Genomic DNA, 12,739 nt, shown 5'->3' with positions numbered 1-12,739 from the left:
GCTCAAAATCCTTCGAGCTAGGCTTTAGCAGTACCTAAACTAAGAACCTTCAGATTACAAGCTGGGTTTAGAAAAGGCAGAGGTCCCAGAGTACATTGTCACCCTGCTTATTTAATTTATATGCAGAATACCTCATGCAAAATACTGGGCTGGATGGATCACAAGCTAGAATCAAGATTGCTGGGAGAAATATCCACAACCTCAGATATGCAGATGATACCACCCTAATGGCAGAAAGTGAAGAGGAACTAAAGAGACTCTTGATGACCGTGAAAGAGGAAAGTGAAAAAGCTGGCTTAAAATTCAATATTCAAAAAACTAAGGTCATAGCATCCAATCCCACCACTTCATGGAAAATAGAAAGGAAAAATGTGCAGACAGTGAAAGATTTTTATTTTCTTGGTGATTTTTTTCCAAAATCACTGCAGATGGTGACTACAGCCATGAAGTTAAAAGACATTTGCTCCTTGGAAAAGCTATGAAAAATCAAAAAAAAAGAAAAGCTATGAAAAATCTAGACAGCATATTAAAAGGCAGAAACTTTGCTGACAAAGGTTCATATATTCAAAGCTATGGTTTTTCCAGTTGTCTTGTACAGATATGAGAGTTGGACCATAAAGAAGACTGAGTGCCAGTGAATTTATGCTTTTGAATTACAGTGCTGAAGAAGACTCTTGAGAGTTTCTTGGACTGAAGAAAATCAAAAACAGTCAATCCTAAAGGAAATCAACCCTGAATATTCATTGGAAGGACTGATGCTGAAGCTCCAATCCTTTGGCCACCTGATGTGAAGAGCTGACCCATTGGAGAAGACCCTGAAGCTTGGAAAGATTGAGGGCTGGAGGAGAAGAGGACAACAGAGGATCAGATGGTTGGATAGTGTCACTGAGTCAATGGAGATAAGTCTGAGGAAATTCCAGTTGATAGTGAAGGACAAAGAAGCCTGGCATGGTGGAAAAGAAGCCATAGCAGGCCACGGAGTCACAAAGGGTCGGACATGACTTAGTGACTAAACAACAATAATAAAGCAAAAGGGGAATTTAATATGATTTAAAGAAAAGTGGAAACTCAAACCTAATTTTACCATTGTCACCAATTATTCACCTAAACAATACACCAGTGGTCAAACCTGAGCACAGTGCTGACCTTCTAGTGGATGGAAGCTTTAGAAAGATACTTTATCCTTTGACAAGCATCATTTTATGCTAACACTACTATGACTAAGTTTCCATGAGAATGTAGACTCTTTCTGAAAGTGCCACATCATGTGTATATTTTAAAATGACACATGATAGTGGCTCTTGAAATATTCAAAAATATTTCAGTTCTGTATTTCTCAAAATTGCATAGTAAATACTACTTAAGTCTAAGCATCAAGAGATTTATCTACAATGTCCCTATTCCTTAATGCTGAGAGGCCATATAGACAGAACCAGTTGGGGGAAACAATATGCCACTGGAAAAAGTAACAACAGGGAATGGAGGTGAGGAGTGACTGAGAAGGGTATCAAGGATACAGGTTATCTTATCTTCATTGATAAAAACTGTATATAATCTCACATCTTTCCTTACCCATCAGACCCAACTTCAGCTTTCTCCTTGAGTTTACCTAATTTACAAGCATTGCTTTATTAACATCCAAAATAAGTACTTACAAAGAAATGGTGAATTCCATTCTCCTTATGTCATAAATCCATGTCCTGTGCAGTATTTGGGGTATAGATTACACGTTTTGCTTTATAAATTATGAGAGGTACAGTTGGCAGTTTACAGGTTGAGCTTGCAGCAGTGGAGACAGAACAAACCTTGGACTTTGAAATAAATTTGACCTGCAAATTATCAAGGAAAAATTAAATTGACAGTTAACAGTTAAACCTATCCATGGTTAGCCAAACAAAATCTTTGAAGTTCTAAATAGGAAGATTTGTGTTCAAGTCACATACTCCTGTCTCCTAATGTATCAGTCATGATACAGCAAAGCATGCCCAATCTGATACTGTTTCTTATTTGTTTGACCTGGTACACACTCACTTCAACACAGCTGATCACCTCAACCAGCACCAGTTTCCCAAAACAATGCTTCTTCCCTCCACTGTCTGTTATACTGCTGCTAAGTCACTTCAGTCGTGTCCGACTCTGTGCGACCCCATAGACAGCAGCCCACCAGGCTCCCCTATCCCTGGGATTCTCCAGGCAAGAACACTGGAGTGGGTTGCCATTTCCTTCTCCAATGCATTAAAGTGAAAAGTGAAAGTGAAGTCGCTCAGTCGTGTCCGACTCTTAGCGACCCCATGGACTGCAGCCTACCAGGCTCCTCCATCCATGGGATTTTCCAGGCAAGAGTACTGGAGTGGGGTGCCATCACCTTCTCCCTGTTAATACTAGACACATTTTAACAATAGTTTTGGACATTGTAATTCATTCTGAAATAGTGATTTTGACCCAGATATTTTCACTTTGTCAGAAAGAGGAAAAACAGTCCTAAGGCAGATAGGTAGCCAAGAAAATGGAAACAAAGAGTCCTCTTTGCCTAGCCTTAATAACACTGAGTGGCCATTGGCTTCACTTCCACAGAGTAGGCAAATCTAAGTAGAATATGGAATAAACTTCTCAAGGAATTTTATTAATGATCTTTCTATAAAGGAGAGCTGGGTCTGAATGATCCTCACTGTTGATACACTGTGTCATCACACCTCCTGTCTTTTTTTTTTTTTTTTTTTGACAATCTATAAAGTTTGGTGAAAAATTATTTCTTTTTATTTGATAGGCAACACAATTAGTAATAAAGAGGAAACAGCCTAGACAGAGGAGCCAAGAGTTCTAGATCCTCTTATTCCGTTAGAGCTAACCTGTGGCACGTCACTTTTCTAAGTCTCAGGTTCCTCTTCTGTAAGATGAAAAATTAAATATCTCATATTATCATTACAAGAATCAAAATGGGAAAATGTACATGAATGGGCTTTGCAAAAATAAGGTTCTACTCATAAAGCATCAGTTATGCTGTTTCTGCCTGCAAAGGGATTTAAATTTGCATTTACTCATTTACTCCCTCTCAATCAGTCCTCCTTGAGAAAAACTTGTAACAATCTTTCTAAAACAGAAGACCAGAGTTAGGGGCAAGATTAGAATAAATCTAGTCCCCAAAAGGAATTGTAACTATAAATTTGGCCTAGTGAGACCACACAGGGAAGAAAGTAGTCTGACTTTGACCACATTTACAGTTTCAAGAAGAGGCAGTTGAACTCTATGAACACTGAGTGATACCCTGATCGGCTGATGTCCAATCAATTGATTTCCACTTGAGAATGCTATTACATCTTTAGCATCTAGATGGGTGGATGAATTGAATTCTGCCAGGAGTGAACTGCACAAATGCACTCATCTCACACGCTAGCAAAGTAATGCTCAAAATTCGCCAAGCCAGGCTTCAATAGTACGTGAACCATGAATTTCCAGATGTTCAAGCTGGATTTAGAAAAGGCAGAGGAACCAGAGATCAAAATGCCAATATCCACTGGATCATTGTAAAATCAAGAGAGTTCTGGAACATCATCTACTTCTGCTTTATTGACTACGCCAAAGTCTTTGTGTGGATCACAATAAACTTTGGAAAATTCTTCAAGAGATGGGAATACCAGACCACCTTACCTGCCTCTTGAGAAATCTGTATGCAGGTCAAGAAGCAACAATTCGAACTGGACATGGAACAACAGACTGGTTCTAAATCAGGAAAGGAGTACGTCAAGGCTGTATATTGTCACCCTGCTTATTTAATTTATATGCAGAGTACATCGTGCAAAATGCTGGGCTGGATGAAGCACAAGCTGGAATCAAAACTGTAGGGAGAAATATCAATAACCTCAGATATGCAGATGACACCACCCTTACGGCAGAAAGTGAAGAGGAACTAAAAAGCCTCTTGATGAAAGTGAAAGAGGAGAGTGAAAAAGTTGGCTTAAAGCTCAACATTCAGAAAACGAAGACCATGGCATCTGGTCCCATCACTTCATGGCAAATAGATGGGGGAACAGTGGAAACAGTGGCAGACTTTATTCTGGGGGGCTCCAAAATCACTGCAGATGGTGATTGCAGCCATTAAACTAAAAGACACTTGCTCCTTGGAAGAAAAGCTATGACCAACCTAGACAGCATATTAAAAACCAGAGACATTACTTTACCAACAAAGGTCCATCTAGCCAAGGCTATGGTCTTTCCACTAGTCATCTATGGATGTGAGAGTTAGACTATAAAGAGGGCTGAGCACCAAAGAATTGATGTTTTTGAACTGTGGTGTTGGAGAAGACATTTGAGAGTCTCTTGGACTGCAAGGAGATCCAACCAGTCAATCCTAAAGGAGATGAGTCCTGAGTTTTCATTGGAAGGACTGTTGTTGAAGCTGAAACTCCAATACTTTGGCCACCTGATGTGAAGAACTGACTAATCTGAAAGGACCCCGATGCTGGGAAAGATTGAAGGCAGGAGGAGAAGGGGACGGCAGAGGATGAAATGGTTGGATGGCATCACTGACTCAATGGACATGAGTTTGGGTAAACTCCTGGAGTTGGTAATGGACAGGAAGGCCTGGTGTGCTGTAGTCCATGAGGTCGCAAAGAGTTGGACATGACTGAGGGACTAAACTGAACTGAACTGATGTGAAGAACTGACTCACTGGGAAAGATCCTGATGCTGGGAAAGATTGAAGGCAGGAGGAGAAGGGGATGAGATAGGATGAAATGGTTGGATGACATCACTGACTTGATGGACATGAGTTCGAGTTGGTCCGGGAGTTGGTGATGATGGACAGGGAAGCCTGGCATGCTACAGTCCATGCGGTAGCAAAGAGCCGGACATGACTGAGCAACTGAACTTAACTGAACTGAGGCGTGAACAGCTGCTTCACAGCTGGGAGCTTCCAGAATGCTAAGGTGCAAAAATGAGTCACGTTTTCTGAAATTAGCTCTGGTGATTCTATATTGAAAAACACGTTACTCCATAGAGAACTATTCAAAGGCTATACTTTGAAAATACAGGACTGAACATATATACCATTGTAAAAACTGTTAAAATCTTGATTGTAAGCATATGCTATTGTATTAGAATTCTCTGTATTACATAAGAGAGTTGAAATAACATCTCTAGATATATAACTGGATCCCTAGTTTACTATTTTTGTACAGGTTAACAATAATGTCTGTAGAGACTAATTACTCGATAACATTGAACAAAAATGAAATGAGGCTGGGCTTATTTTAAAATATCTCTACCTGGCACCAGCAGGACTTGGTAAAATTATGAGCTTGATTTTCTGTTCCATTGGTGAAGTGTGACATAAAACTATCAAAGACCACCTGTCGTAGCGCCATATACATTTAAGTATGGAGTTTCAAATTACACTTCCAAAAGAAAAACTCCATTATATCCTGCACTTAATAAAAGGCTTAGTTCTCCAATGAAGGGGGATTCTGCTTGCCTACTCTTCCAGCACTAGGACTACTTTTTTAGCTTGCCTCCGGAAACTCTGGATAAGGTCACTGATTTCCACTGTATTCTAAGTGGTTTTGTTTACGGAAATAGCTTCTCTTAGATTTAGAGGTTTGTCATGAAGTTCGGTACTAAGAATATCGACCACTCTGGACTGTCTCCAAAGCTAACGGATCCTCCTATAGGCAAGAACTTATTTTTGTGCTTCTGTGATCACACAGGCCAAGACGCCCTTCCGCAGCATAATTCAAAGTCCTCATTAGGTACTCAGTCATCGAGTGCCCCATGTCTGGAAGTGTTAGTCGCTTAGCCGAGTCCGACTCTTTGAGATTCCATGGACTGTAGCCCACCAGGCTCCTCCGTCCGTGGGATTCTCCAGGAAAGAATACTGGAGTGGGTTACCATTTCCTTCTCCTGGGGATCTTCCCGACCCAGGGATCGAACTGGGGTCTCCCGTATTGCAGGCAGATTCTTTACTCTCTGAGCCGTTATTTTCCATGCTCTTGGTTCTGAAGCTGCTCAGTGATTTCGGAGTTTACCTAGGCATAAGCCTACCTCCAAGAGAAAAGGCTACCACCCAGTGAAGAAAAGGGGGAAAAAAAAAAAATAGCTTAAGATATTGGAAGTCCAGCTTCGTCACAATACGTGTAGTTTTTTCCTCATCTTAAAATATTTACTCACATCTCCCTGGAGAGTCTTTTAAAATAACTTCTGAGACAAACTTCAACCGTAACTGATTAGTGGCTGCTTTCTAGAAACAATTTACAAAGTGTACCTGCAGAATTCTCGTCTTTTTATTAAAGACACAGCTCTTAATATCTGTTTCTAGTAGGACCCATAACCTTCAGCCAGCAGCCCCACCCACTTCTAAATCCGCTTAGAGTGCCACCTCCTCCTTTGACGTTCAGCCTATCACATATTCTCTAATGGCTCAGTGTAGCTATCGCGAGACTCTAACGGTATCTTTCGAGAGTCTTTAACCGTGTGGACTTGCGCAGAAGAGACTCATGAAGCTAGGGTTGGAGAAAAGGGGCGGGGCGTCCCGACGTGCGCGTTCACCTTGACCCCACGCTCCAGCGCGCGCCCGGCATCTAGGCGCTGTGGTTTCTGGGCCCCCCGGGAACCCCAACACAAACCAGCATAAAGCGCGCGTGCCCACCTCAGGCCGATGTTCAGTGGATAGCGAATGCGTGCCCGGGACCTGCAGGGGCATCAGAGGGCCCTGGGCCTTGGTGCAGAGAGGCTCTAGGGGCTTGGAGAAACAGTCTAGGTAGGCGCTTGGGTGATAGAGGGTCAGGGGTCAGAGGTCGGGGGCGGAAGGCGTTTCTGGACGCATACAGAGGTCTGAGAGAGGGACGACTCCGTTGTTTTGAAGCCTGGGAAACTAAAAGGCTGAGGGGGAGCCGCAGCGCGAGTCTCCCCGACCCTTCCCCATCCCAGACGTGCGGGCCTGGGGACCGCCGCGGCTTGCCCGGGACGAAGAGGAGCCGCGGAAGGGAGGCTTGCTTTCCCCCCGCGGACTGGGGCCTACGGAGTCTCGTTCGAGCGTCCTAGGGCCCTTGGTCTCGCTCCTCTGCCTCCAGGGAGCTTGTTTGCCCGGCCTGCTGGGAGCGATCGGCGCTGACAGCCTTGCTCAGACTCCTCAAACCGCTTTTGAGTCTTTGGGAAGAAAACTGAGTGGGTATCACCATTCTCCTCAGATATGCCCCTGGAGAGTGGAACTGGGCAGCTGCCTAGCTTATTGGTGTGCGGGATTGTAAATGTAGTAAAGGGGAGGCCGGGGCCTCTGAGTTCAAGTTCTCAGGTACCTCAGGAATCAGGTTAATTACATTCGCATTCAAAACCAGCCTTGCATTTTGTGCCTTTTGACTCCGTGATAGTTTCTACTTTTCTGAACCAAGATATGTTTTCTGATGGTTGACGGTCACTGTCAGATAAACAGGATTAGTAAACAGTGATTTTGTGCCTTTTTTCTAAGAGATTTGACCTTAGCAATGAAGTAAAAACCCTACATGTTTGGTGTTTTCCTTTTTCCGCCTGCATTGTGGAAGACCTGGTTCGATCCCTGGGTTGGGAAGATCCTCTGGAGAAGGGAACGGCTACCCACTCCAGTATTCTGGCTTGGAGGATTCCATGGACTGTGTATATAGTCCATGCTCGCAAAGAGTCGTACATGACTGAGCGAGTTTCACTACTTCTGTTTGAATTAACTTGTGACTTTAATAAACAAAAATACTTGTATTAGAGCTATTTTCAATTATTCTTTTGGGTGATAGCAAGAATGATGAAACTCCCATGAATCGAAATGATCCATGATACCGGTACCGTCACCAGAAAGGCTAGTTGGTTTATGATGAGAAATCATGCTGGAAGCAAGATACAAGTGAGCAGTAGTGGGATAAATGTTCTGTATTGCAAAACATGGCACTTCCTAGAGTTTACAGAATCCACTTAGCCAATAAGCTGGCAGTTGAGAATAAAATGGTTTGAAGGATGCTAGTTATATATATCCTCTTCTTGTCCGGCCTAAAGAACTGTACTTACAGGATTATTAAATCTGTTATTAAGAGTTCAGGCTAGAAAGATTTGGGGGAATAGAATCTGCTGGTGAAAAGGCCTTTTATAAGTATCTGTGACTAACTATATTTTAGAGTTCTGCAGAGGAAAATACTGTCAACCTGCTGGGGTTATCACTAAGAAAAAGGTTGTGGTAATGCTAGGTCATTGAGAACTTCTCAGTCATCAGTAATGATTGAGTTTCACTTGCATAAGACTTACCTTGCAGTGCGATATCTCAAGTGTATATACTCTCTATTTTCCTGGATAGCCTAAATCAGGACCTACCACGGGTTTGTTCTATATCATTCAGTATTGGCAATTATCTTTTAATGAAGAGATAGTAATTTGGAGGGGGGGAAATCTGAATAAGTTTAATTGATATCCATTTGTTGTATTGTCTTAGTAACTTAACATTTTATGTTTGTTTTTCCAGCAGTCTATCTTTGTTTTCTGTTAAAGACACGGATCAGTCAGTTTTCTCTGTTTCACTCTGGGCCAGAAATTGTAAGGAGTAGTTTCACACTACCTGTAGTCTGTTTGAATGTGTTTGAGTGAGATTTCGTCCAAAAAGAAATTTGAGTAAAAGTACTTCTGAGTCCTTGAGAAGAGAGAGAATATTCACAGAGTTAGAGATCTTTATTTCACATTACTTTGTATATCATTTCCATTCTGGCCCTGACCCGGCATTGGGAGTACAGTGCTGAATAGGGTACTGTTCCTGCCCAGCTTTCGAGTAGTTCAGAGTCAAACAGCTGAGAACACTGCAGCAGTTGGAATCAAGAAGGAGAGGCCCTTAACTCAGCATACCTGGTTGTGGAACATTTTGTGGGAGATTAGGATATTGATAGGCCGAAAAGCATGAAAGGGCATTTCAAGCAAAAGGTATTTAAAGGAATGAGAGTGAAAGTGTGGTTCATGTAGGAAACTGTGATATATAATCATGTTACACCCAAACACTGGTATTTAAGGAGGGGAAGAAGAAGATTCATCTGGTATGAGGAAAATAAGGAGAAGGATTTAGAATTGGAATATGATTAGAGATACATGGAATTTTACTGGGACTTGACATTAGCTGCCAGTTAACATTATGGTTTTGAGTAGCTTTGATCAAATAATTTAATCTTCTTTGGTTCAAGAATTATCCCTAGATAAAAGTCTCCTAAAAAAAAAAAAAAGCGCGTTAACCAAAACAGGGTAGTGGGGCAAAGAGAAGGCAGATCATGAATGTTGGCTCAGTAGAGAACTGACTGAAAGGAGAGCCTGCTAGAAACTGTGGTATTTATTTTTCTTGAACTTATCATTGTAATTGATAAATACTTTGATAATACTGTGACATTGGAAGAATCAAGTTAGAAGCAAACATCGAGTGAATGTGCAGATTATAGTGGTATATATAATTTAGAAGATACTGCATGAGGATGAGTGTTACCAGAGAAAAGAACAAAGAGTAAAAGGAAAGTGTTCTGGTTCAACAATATGTCTATTACAAGACCGTCGTAATAGAAAGGGCACATAGTAACCTCTGTTTGCAATTGATGGCCTCAGACTGGTCGTGGGACTACTACTGATGCACCACCAGATGAGCAGACATTTCCCATCTATGCTGTACTTTGCCAGGAAAGAAATGGATTTCTGTAGGCAGCTAGCTATCCATAACAAGGTTTCTCAAACTTGGCTGGATGCTAGAATCACCAAGTGAGAGTGAAAGTGTTAGTCGCTCAGCTGTGTCCAGCTCTTTGTGACCCCTTGGACTATAGCCTGCCAGTCTCTTCTGTCCATGGAATTCTCCAGGCAAGAAGACTGGAGTGGGTGGCCATCCCCTTCTCCAGGGGATCTTCCCAGCTCAGGGATTGAACCCAGGTCCCCTGCATTACAGGCAGACTCTACTGTCTGAGCCACCAGGGAAGAATCACCAAGGGAACCTAAAAAAATAATGGAGGTAGTGCCTGGGCCCTGCCCCAGAGATGATAATTTAATTGGCTGGGCTAGCACCAGGGCATCAGGATTTTGAAAATTTCCCCCAGGTGGTTCTAGTGTTCAGTCAAGTTTGAAACACACTGATCTATAGTTCCCCATCCTGCCACTTTAAAGTTTGGTTATTGTAAAGTGTAGTTTATAGTGTTCTCGGGGTGATGATAATAGCAACTACCACTTACTGAATATATGCTAAATTTCAGTTGCTGTGCTCTTGTACATACACAGAGAAGCTAGATAATTTCTAAGTGCCAAAGCTAGAATTAGAATTTAGGACCCCCAAACTCACATTCTCTCATATAAGCCACATTGCTTTGCCAGATGTGAGATTCTATAGCCAGTTGCTTTGGGGGCCATTAGAGTTAATGATTCCATCATCACCATGTTACTAATATGATGGTGGTTAGTGAGCTAGATTGTGTAACTGGCCCAGTTCCCTCCCCATGTCCCCATCTCTTGACTGAGTCCATCTGTGTGAATTTGCTTTGGCCCATGGAACCTTAGTGTTTTTTTTACCCCGACCAAATGCCAAAAAGTACTTGTGTGATTGGATTTGCACTCTTACTCCTCAGTCACTGTCATAATATCATTCTTGGGTTTTCTTGCTGGTACGAGGAGAAGGATGATTATACTTAGGAGAGCCAAGTGGCTTTTCCTGAGACCTAGCCTATATCAGCCAATCCTAAGCTAATCTGCAGATCTGTGAAAATAAATGATTGCTGTCCCCAGGCAGAGCTTTGGGTGATATGTTATACACCATATTTATGATGGTGGCTGACTGATAAACTGGTGTAGACTGACTCAATTCTCATATTCCAACCTGTGCTCTGAGGAGAACTGGACGCAGGCAAGCACTTAGGTTATTAGGGACTTTGTATATCATTCTGATCTCTTATCCAAGGTAATAGAGGAGATAAGATGCTTGAAAAGTAGTTAACTATAGTCAGAGGTTGATTGTAGACCGCCACCGCCATATTCATAAACCAAGCACTGATTAAGGGAATGGAATTCTCGTGATTAACTTAGAACAGCAGTTTTTGATAGACATTTTGCAGTTATGAAAATGTTCGATTATTGTCAGTCCATTACGGTAGCTTCTGGTCACAGTGCTTTTGAGCACTTGAACTATGGCTAGGGAGAATGAAGAGCTGAGTTTAAATCTTTTTGTTTTTAACATAAATACTACCTCTTAAAGTTAAATGCAGCTGTCGGCATCCTTATGGGACTACACAAACAACTTCTTTGGGGCTGTTGAGGAAACCACTCTCCTTTTAAGTCACAAAGCTAACATGTTCCTCAGTAAGAGAAAGGTTCTGTCAACAGGAAATGAGGTAGATCTTAGGTAGATAAATAATACTATTTGTTTGTTTCATGGTTATTGTCCTATTCAGATTTTTCTATTTATTGGGCCAACTTTACTCATTACAATTTGTTAGTAAATTATGTATTGTATCAATACATTTCAAGTTTATTAAAATAAAGCTATTAAGAGTTTTTAATTCCCTTCTATACGTGCTTTTTGTTTTTACCTTTTAAATCAGTTTTATTAAGATAAATTACGTACAATAAAATTCAACAACTTTATATAAACAATTTGATGAATTTTGACAAGCATGTGATCACCTGTGGAACATTTCTGTTACCCCAAAGGTTTCCCTTCTGCTTCTTTGCTGTCAGTCACACCTCTTACCACTTCCTGACCCCTGGAAACCATAATCTGCTTTCTAACGCTAGATTCTTACTTTCTTTAGAATTTCATATAAATGGAATCAGGCACTATATAGTCTTTGACATCTGGCTTCCTTCACTTAGTATAATGTGTTAAAAATTCATCCATGTTATATGTAACAATAGTTAAGTTTATTATGAGTAACATTCTGTTTGTTTATCCATTCATCAGGTGATGAACATTTGGGTTGTTTCCAGGTTTAGGCATTTATTAACAAAATTGGTATTAAATTCAAGTTTAGGTTTTTTATGATTCTGTGTTCTTTATTTCTCTTAGGTAAACACCTGTGAGTGGGATTAATAGGCTGTGCAGAAAATATATATTTAATTTGTAAGAAGTTGACAAACTTTTCCTATTGGAATGTTTGAGAATTCAGTTCTAGTTATTCTGTGTCCTCGGTCTTTAACGTTTTAACTATTCTACTAGATATGTAGTTTCTCACTGTGGTTTATGAGTTGAATTTGCAATGCCTGAATGACTGACATGGGACTTCCCTGGTGGCTCAGACGGTAAGGCATCTGCCTACAACGCAGGAGACCCGGGTTCGATCCCTGGGTCAGGAAGATCCCCTGGAGAAGGAAATGGCAACCCACTCCAGTACTCTTGCCTGAAAATCCCATGAATGGAGGAGCCTGGTGGGCTATAGTCCATGGGGTTGCAAAGAGTCGAACACGACTGAGCAACTTCACTAAATGACTGACAATGGTAAGGATATTTTCATGTGTTTATTTGGCACTTAGAGATCATCTTCTGTGAAATGACAGCAATTTTGTTCATTTTTTAAATAAGGTGTTTCTTAAATACTGGTTTGCAAGAGTTATTTATATATTTCACATATAAATCTTTCATCAGATCTCTGCTATTTTCTCTTTTTATGAAGACTTGACAGTTTTAAGAATAAGAAGTTTGCAACTTTGTTTAAAGTTAATTATCTTTTAAAGGAGTGTAAAAACAAGAGAAAAAGAATATTTTTATGCGGATATTTTTCATTCATCA

The 12,739-nt window shown here is 41.0% G+C and overlaps 1 protein-coding gene across 2 annotated transcripts in view; it reads left to right on the top strand.

Moving 5' to 3' along the window:
* Positions 1-6,536: 6,536 nt before the first annotated feature.
* The window catches only part of SHPRH (SNF2 histone linker PHD RING helicase), an 89,064-nt gene continuing 82,861 nt past the window's right edge, over positions 6,537-12,739 (top strand). The window contains exon 1 of one of the 2 annotated variants that reach the window (XM_027551770.1): positions 6,537-6,751. The gene's annotated coding sequence lies outside the window, so the exon portion shown is untranslated. Of the gene's footprint in view, positions 6,752-6,788; positions 7,159-12,739 lie in introns of those variants that run through there. The other variant, XM_027551771.1, reaches the window with a different exon arrangement.

The sequence above is a fragment of the Bos indicus x Bos taurus genome, chromosome 9 (assembly GCF_003369695.1).
Source record: "Bos indicus x Bos taurus breed Angus x Brahman F1 hybrid chromosome 9, Bos_hybrid_MaternalHap_v2.0, whole genome shotgun sequence".
Lineage (NCBI taxonomy): Eukaryota > Metazoa > Chordata > Mammalia > Artiodactyla > Bovidae > Bos > Bos indicus x Bos taurus.
Note: the sequence above shows the minus strand (reverse complement) of the source record. Positions and strands in the feature narration are given on the sequence as shown.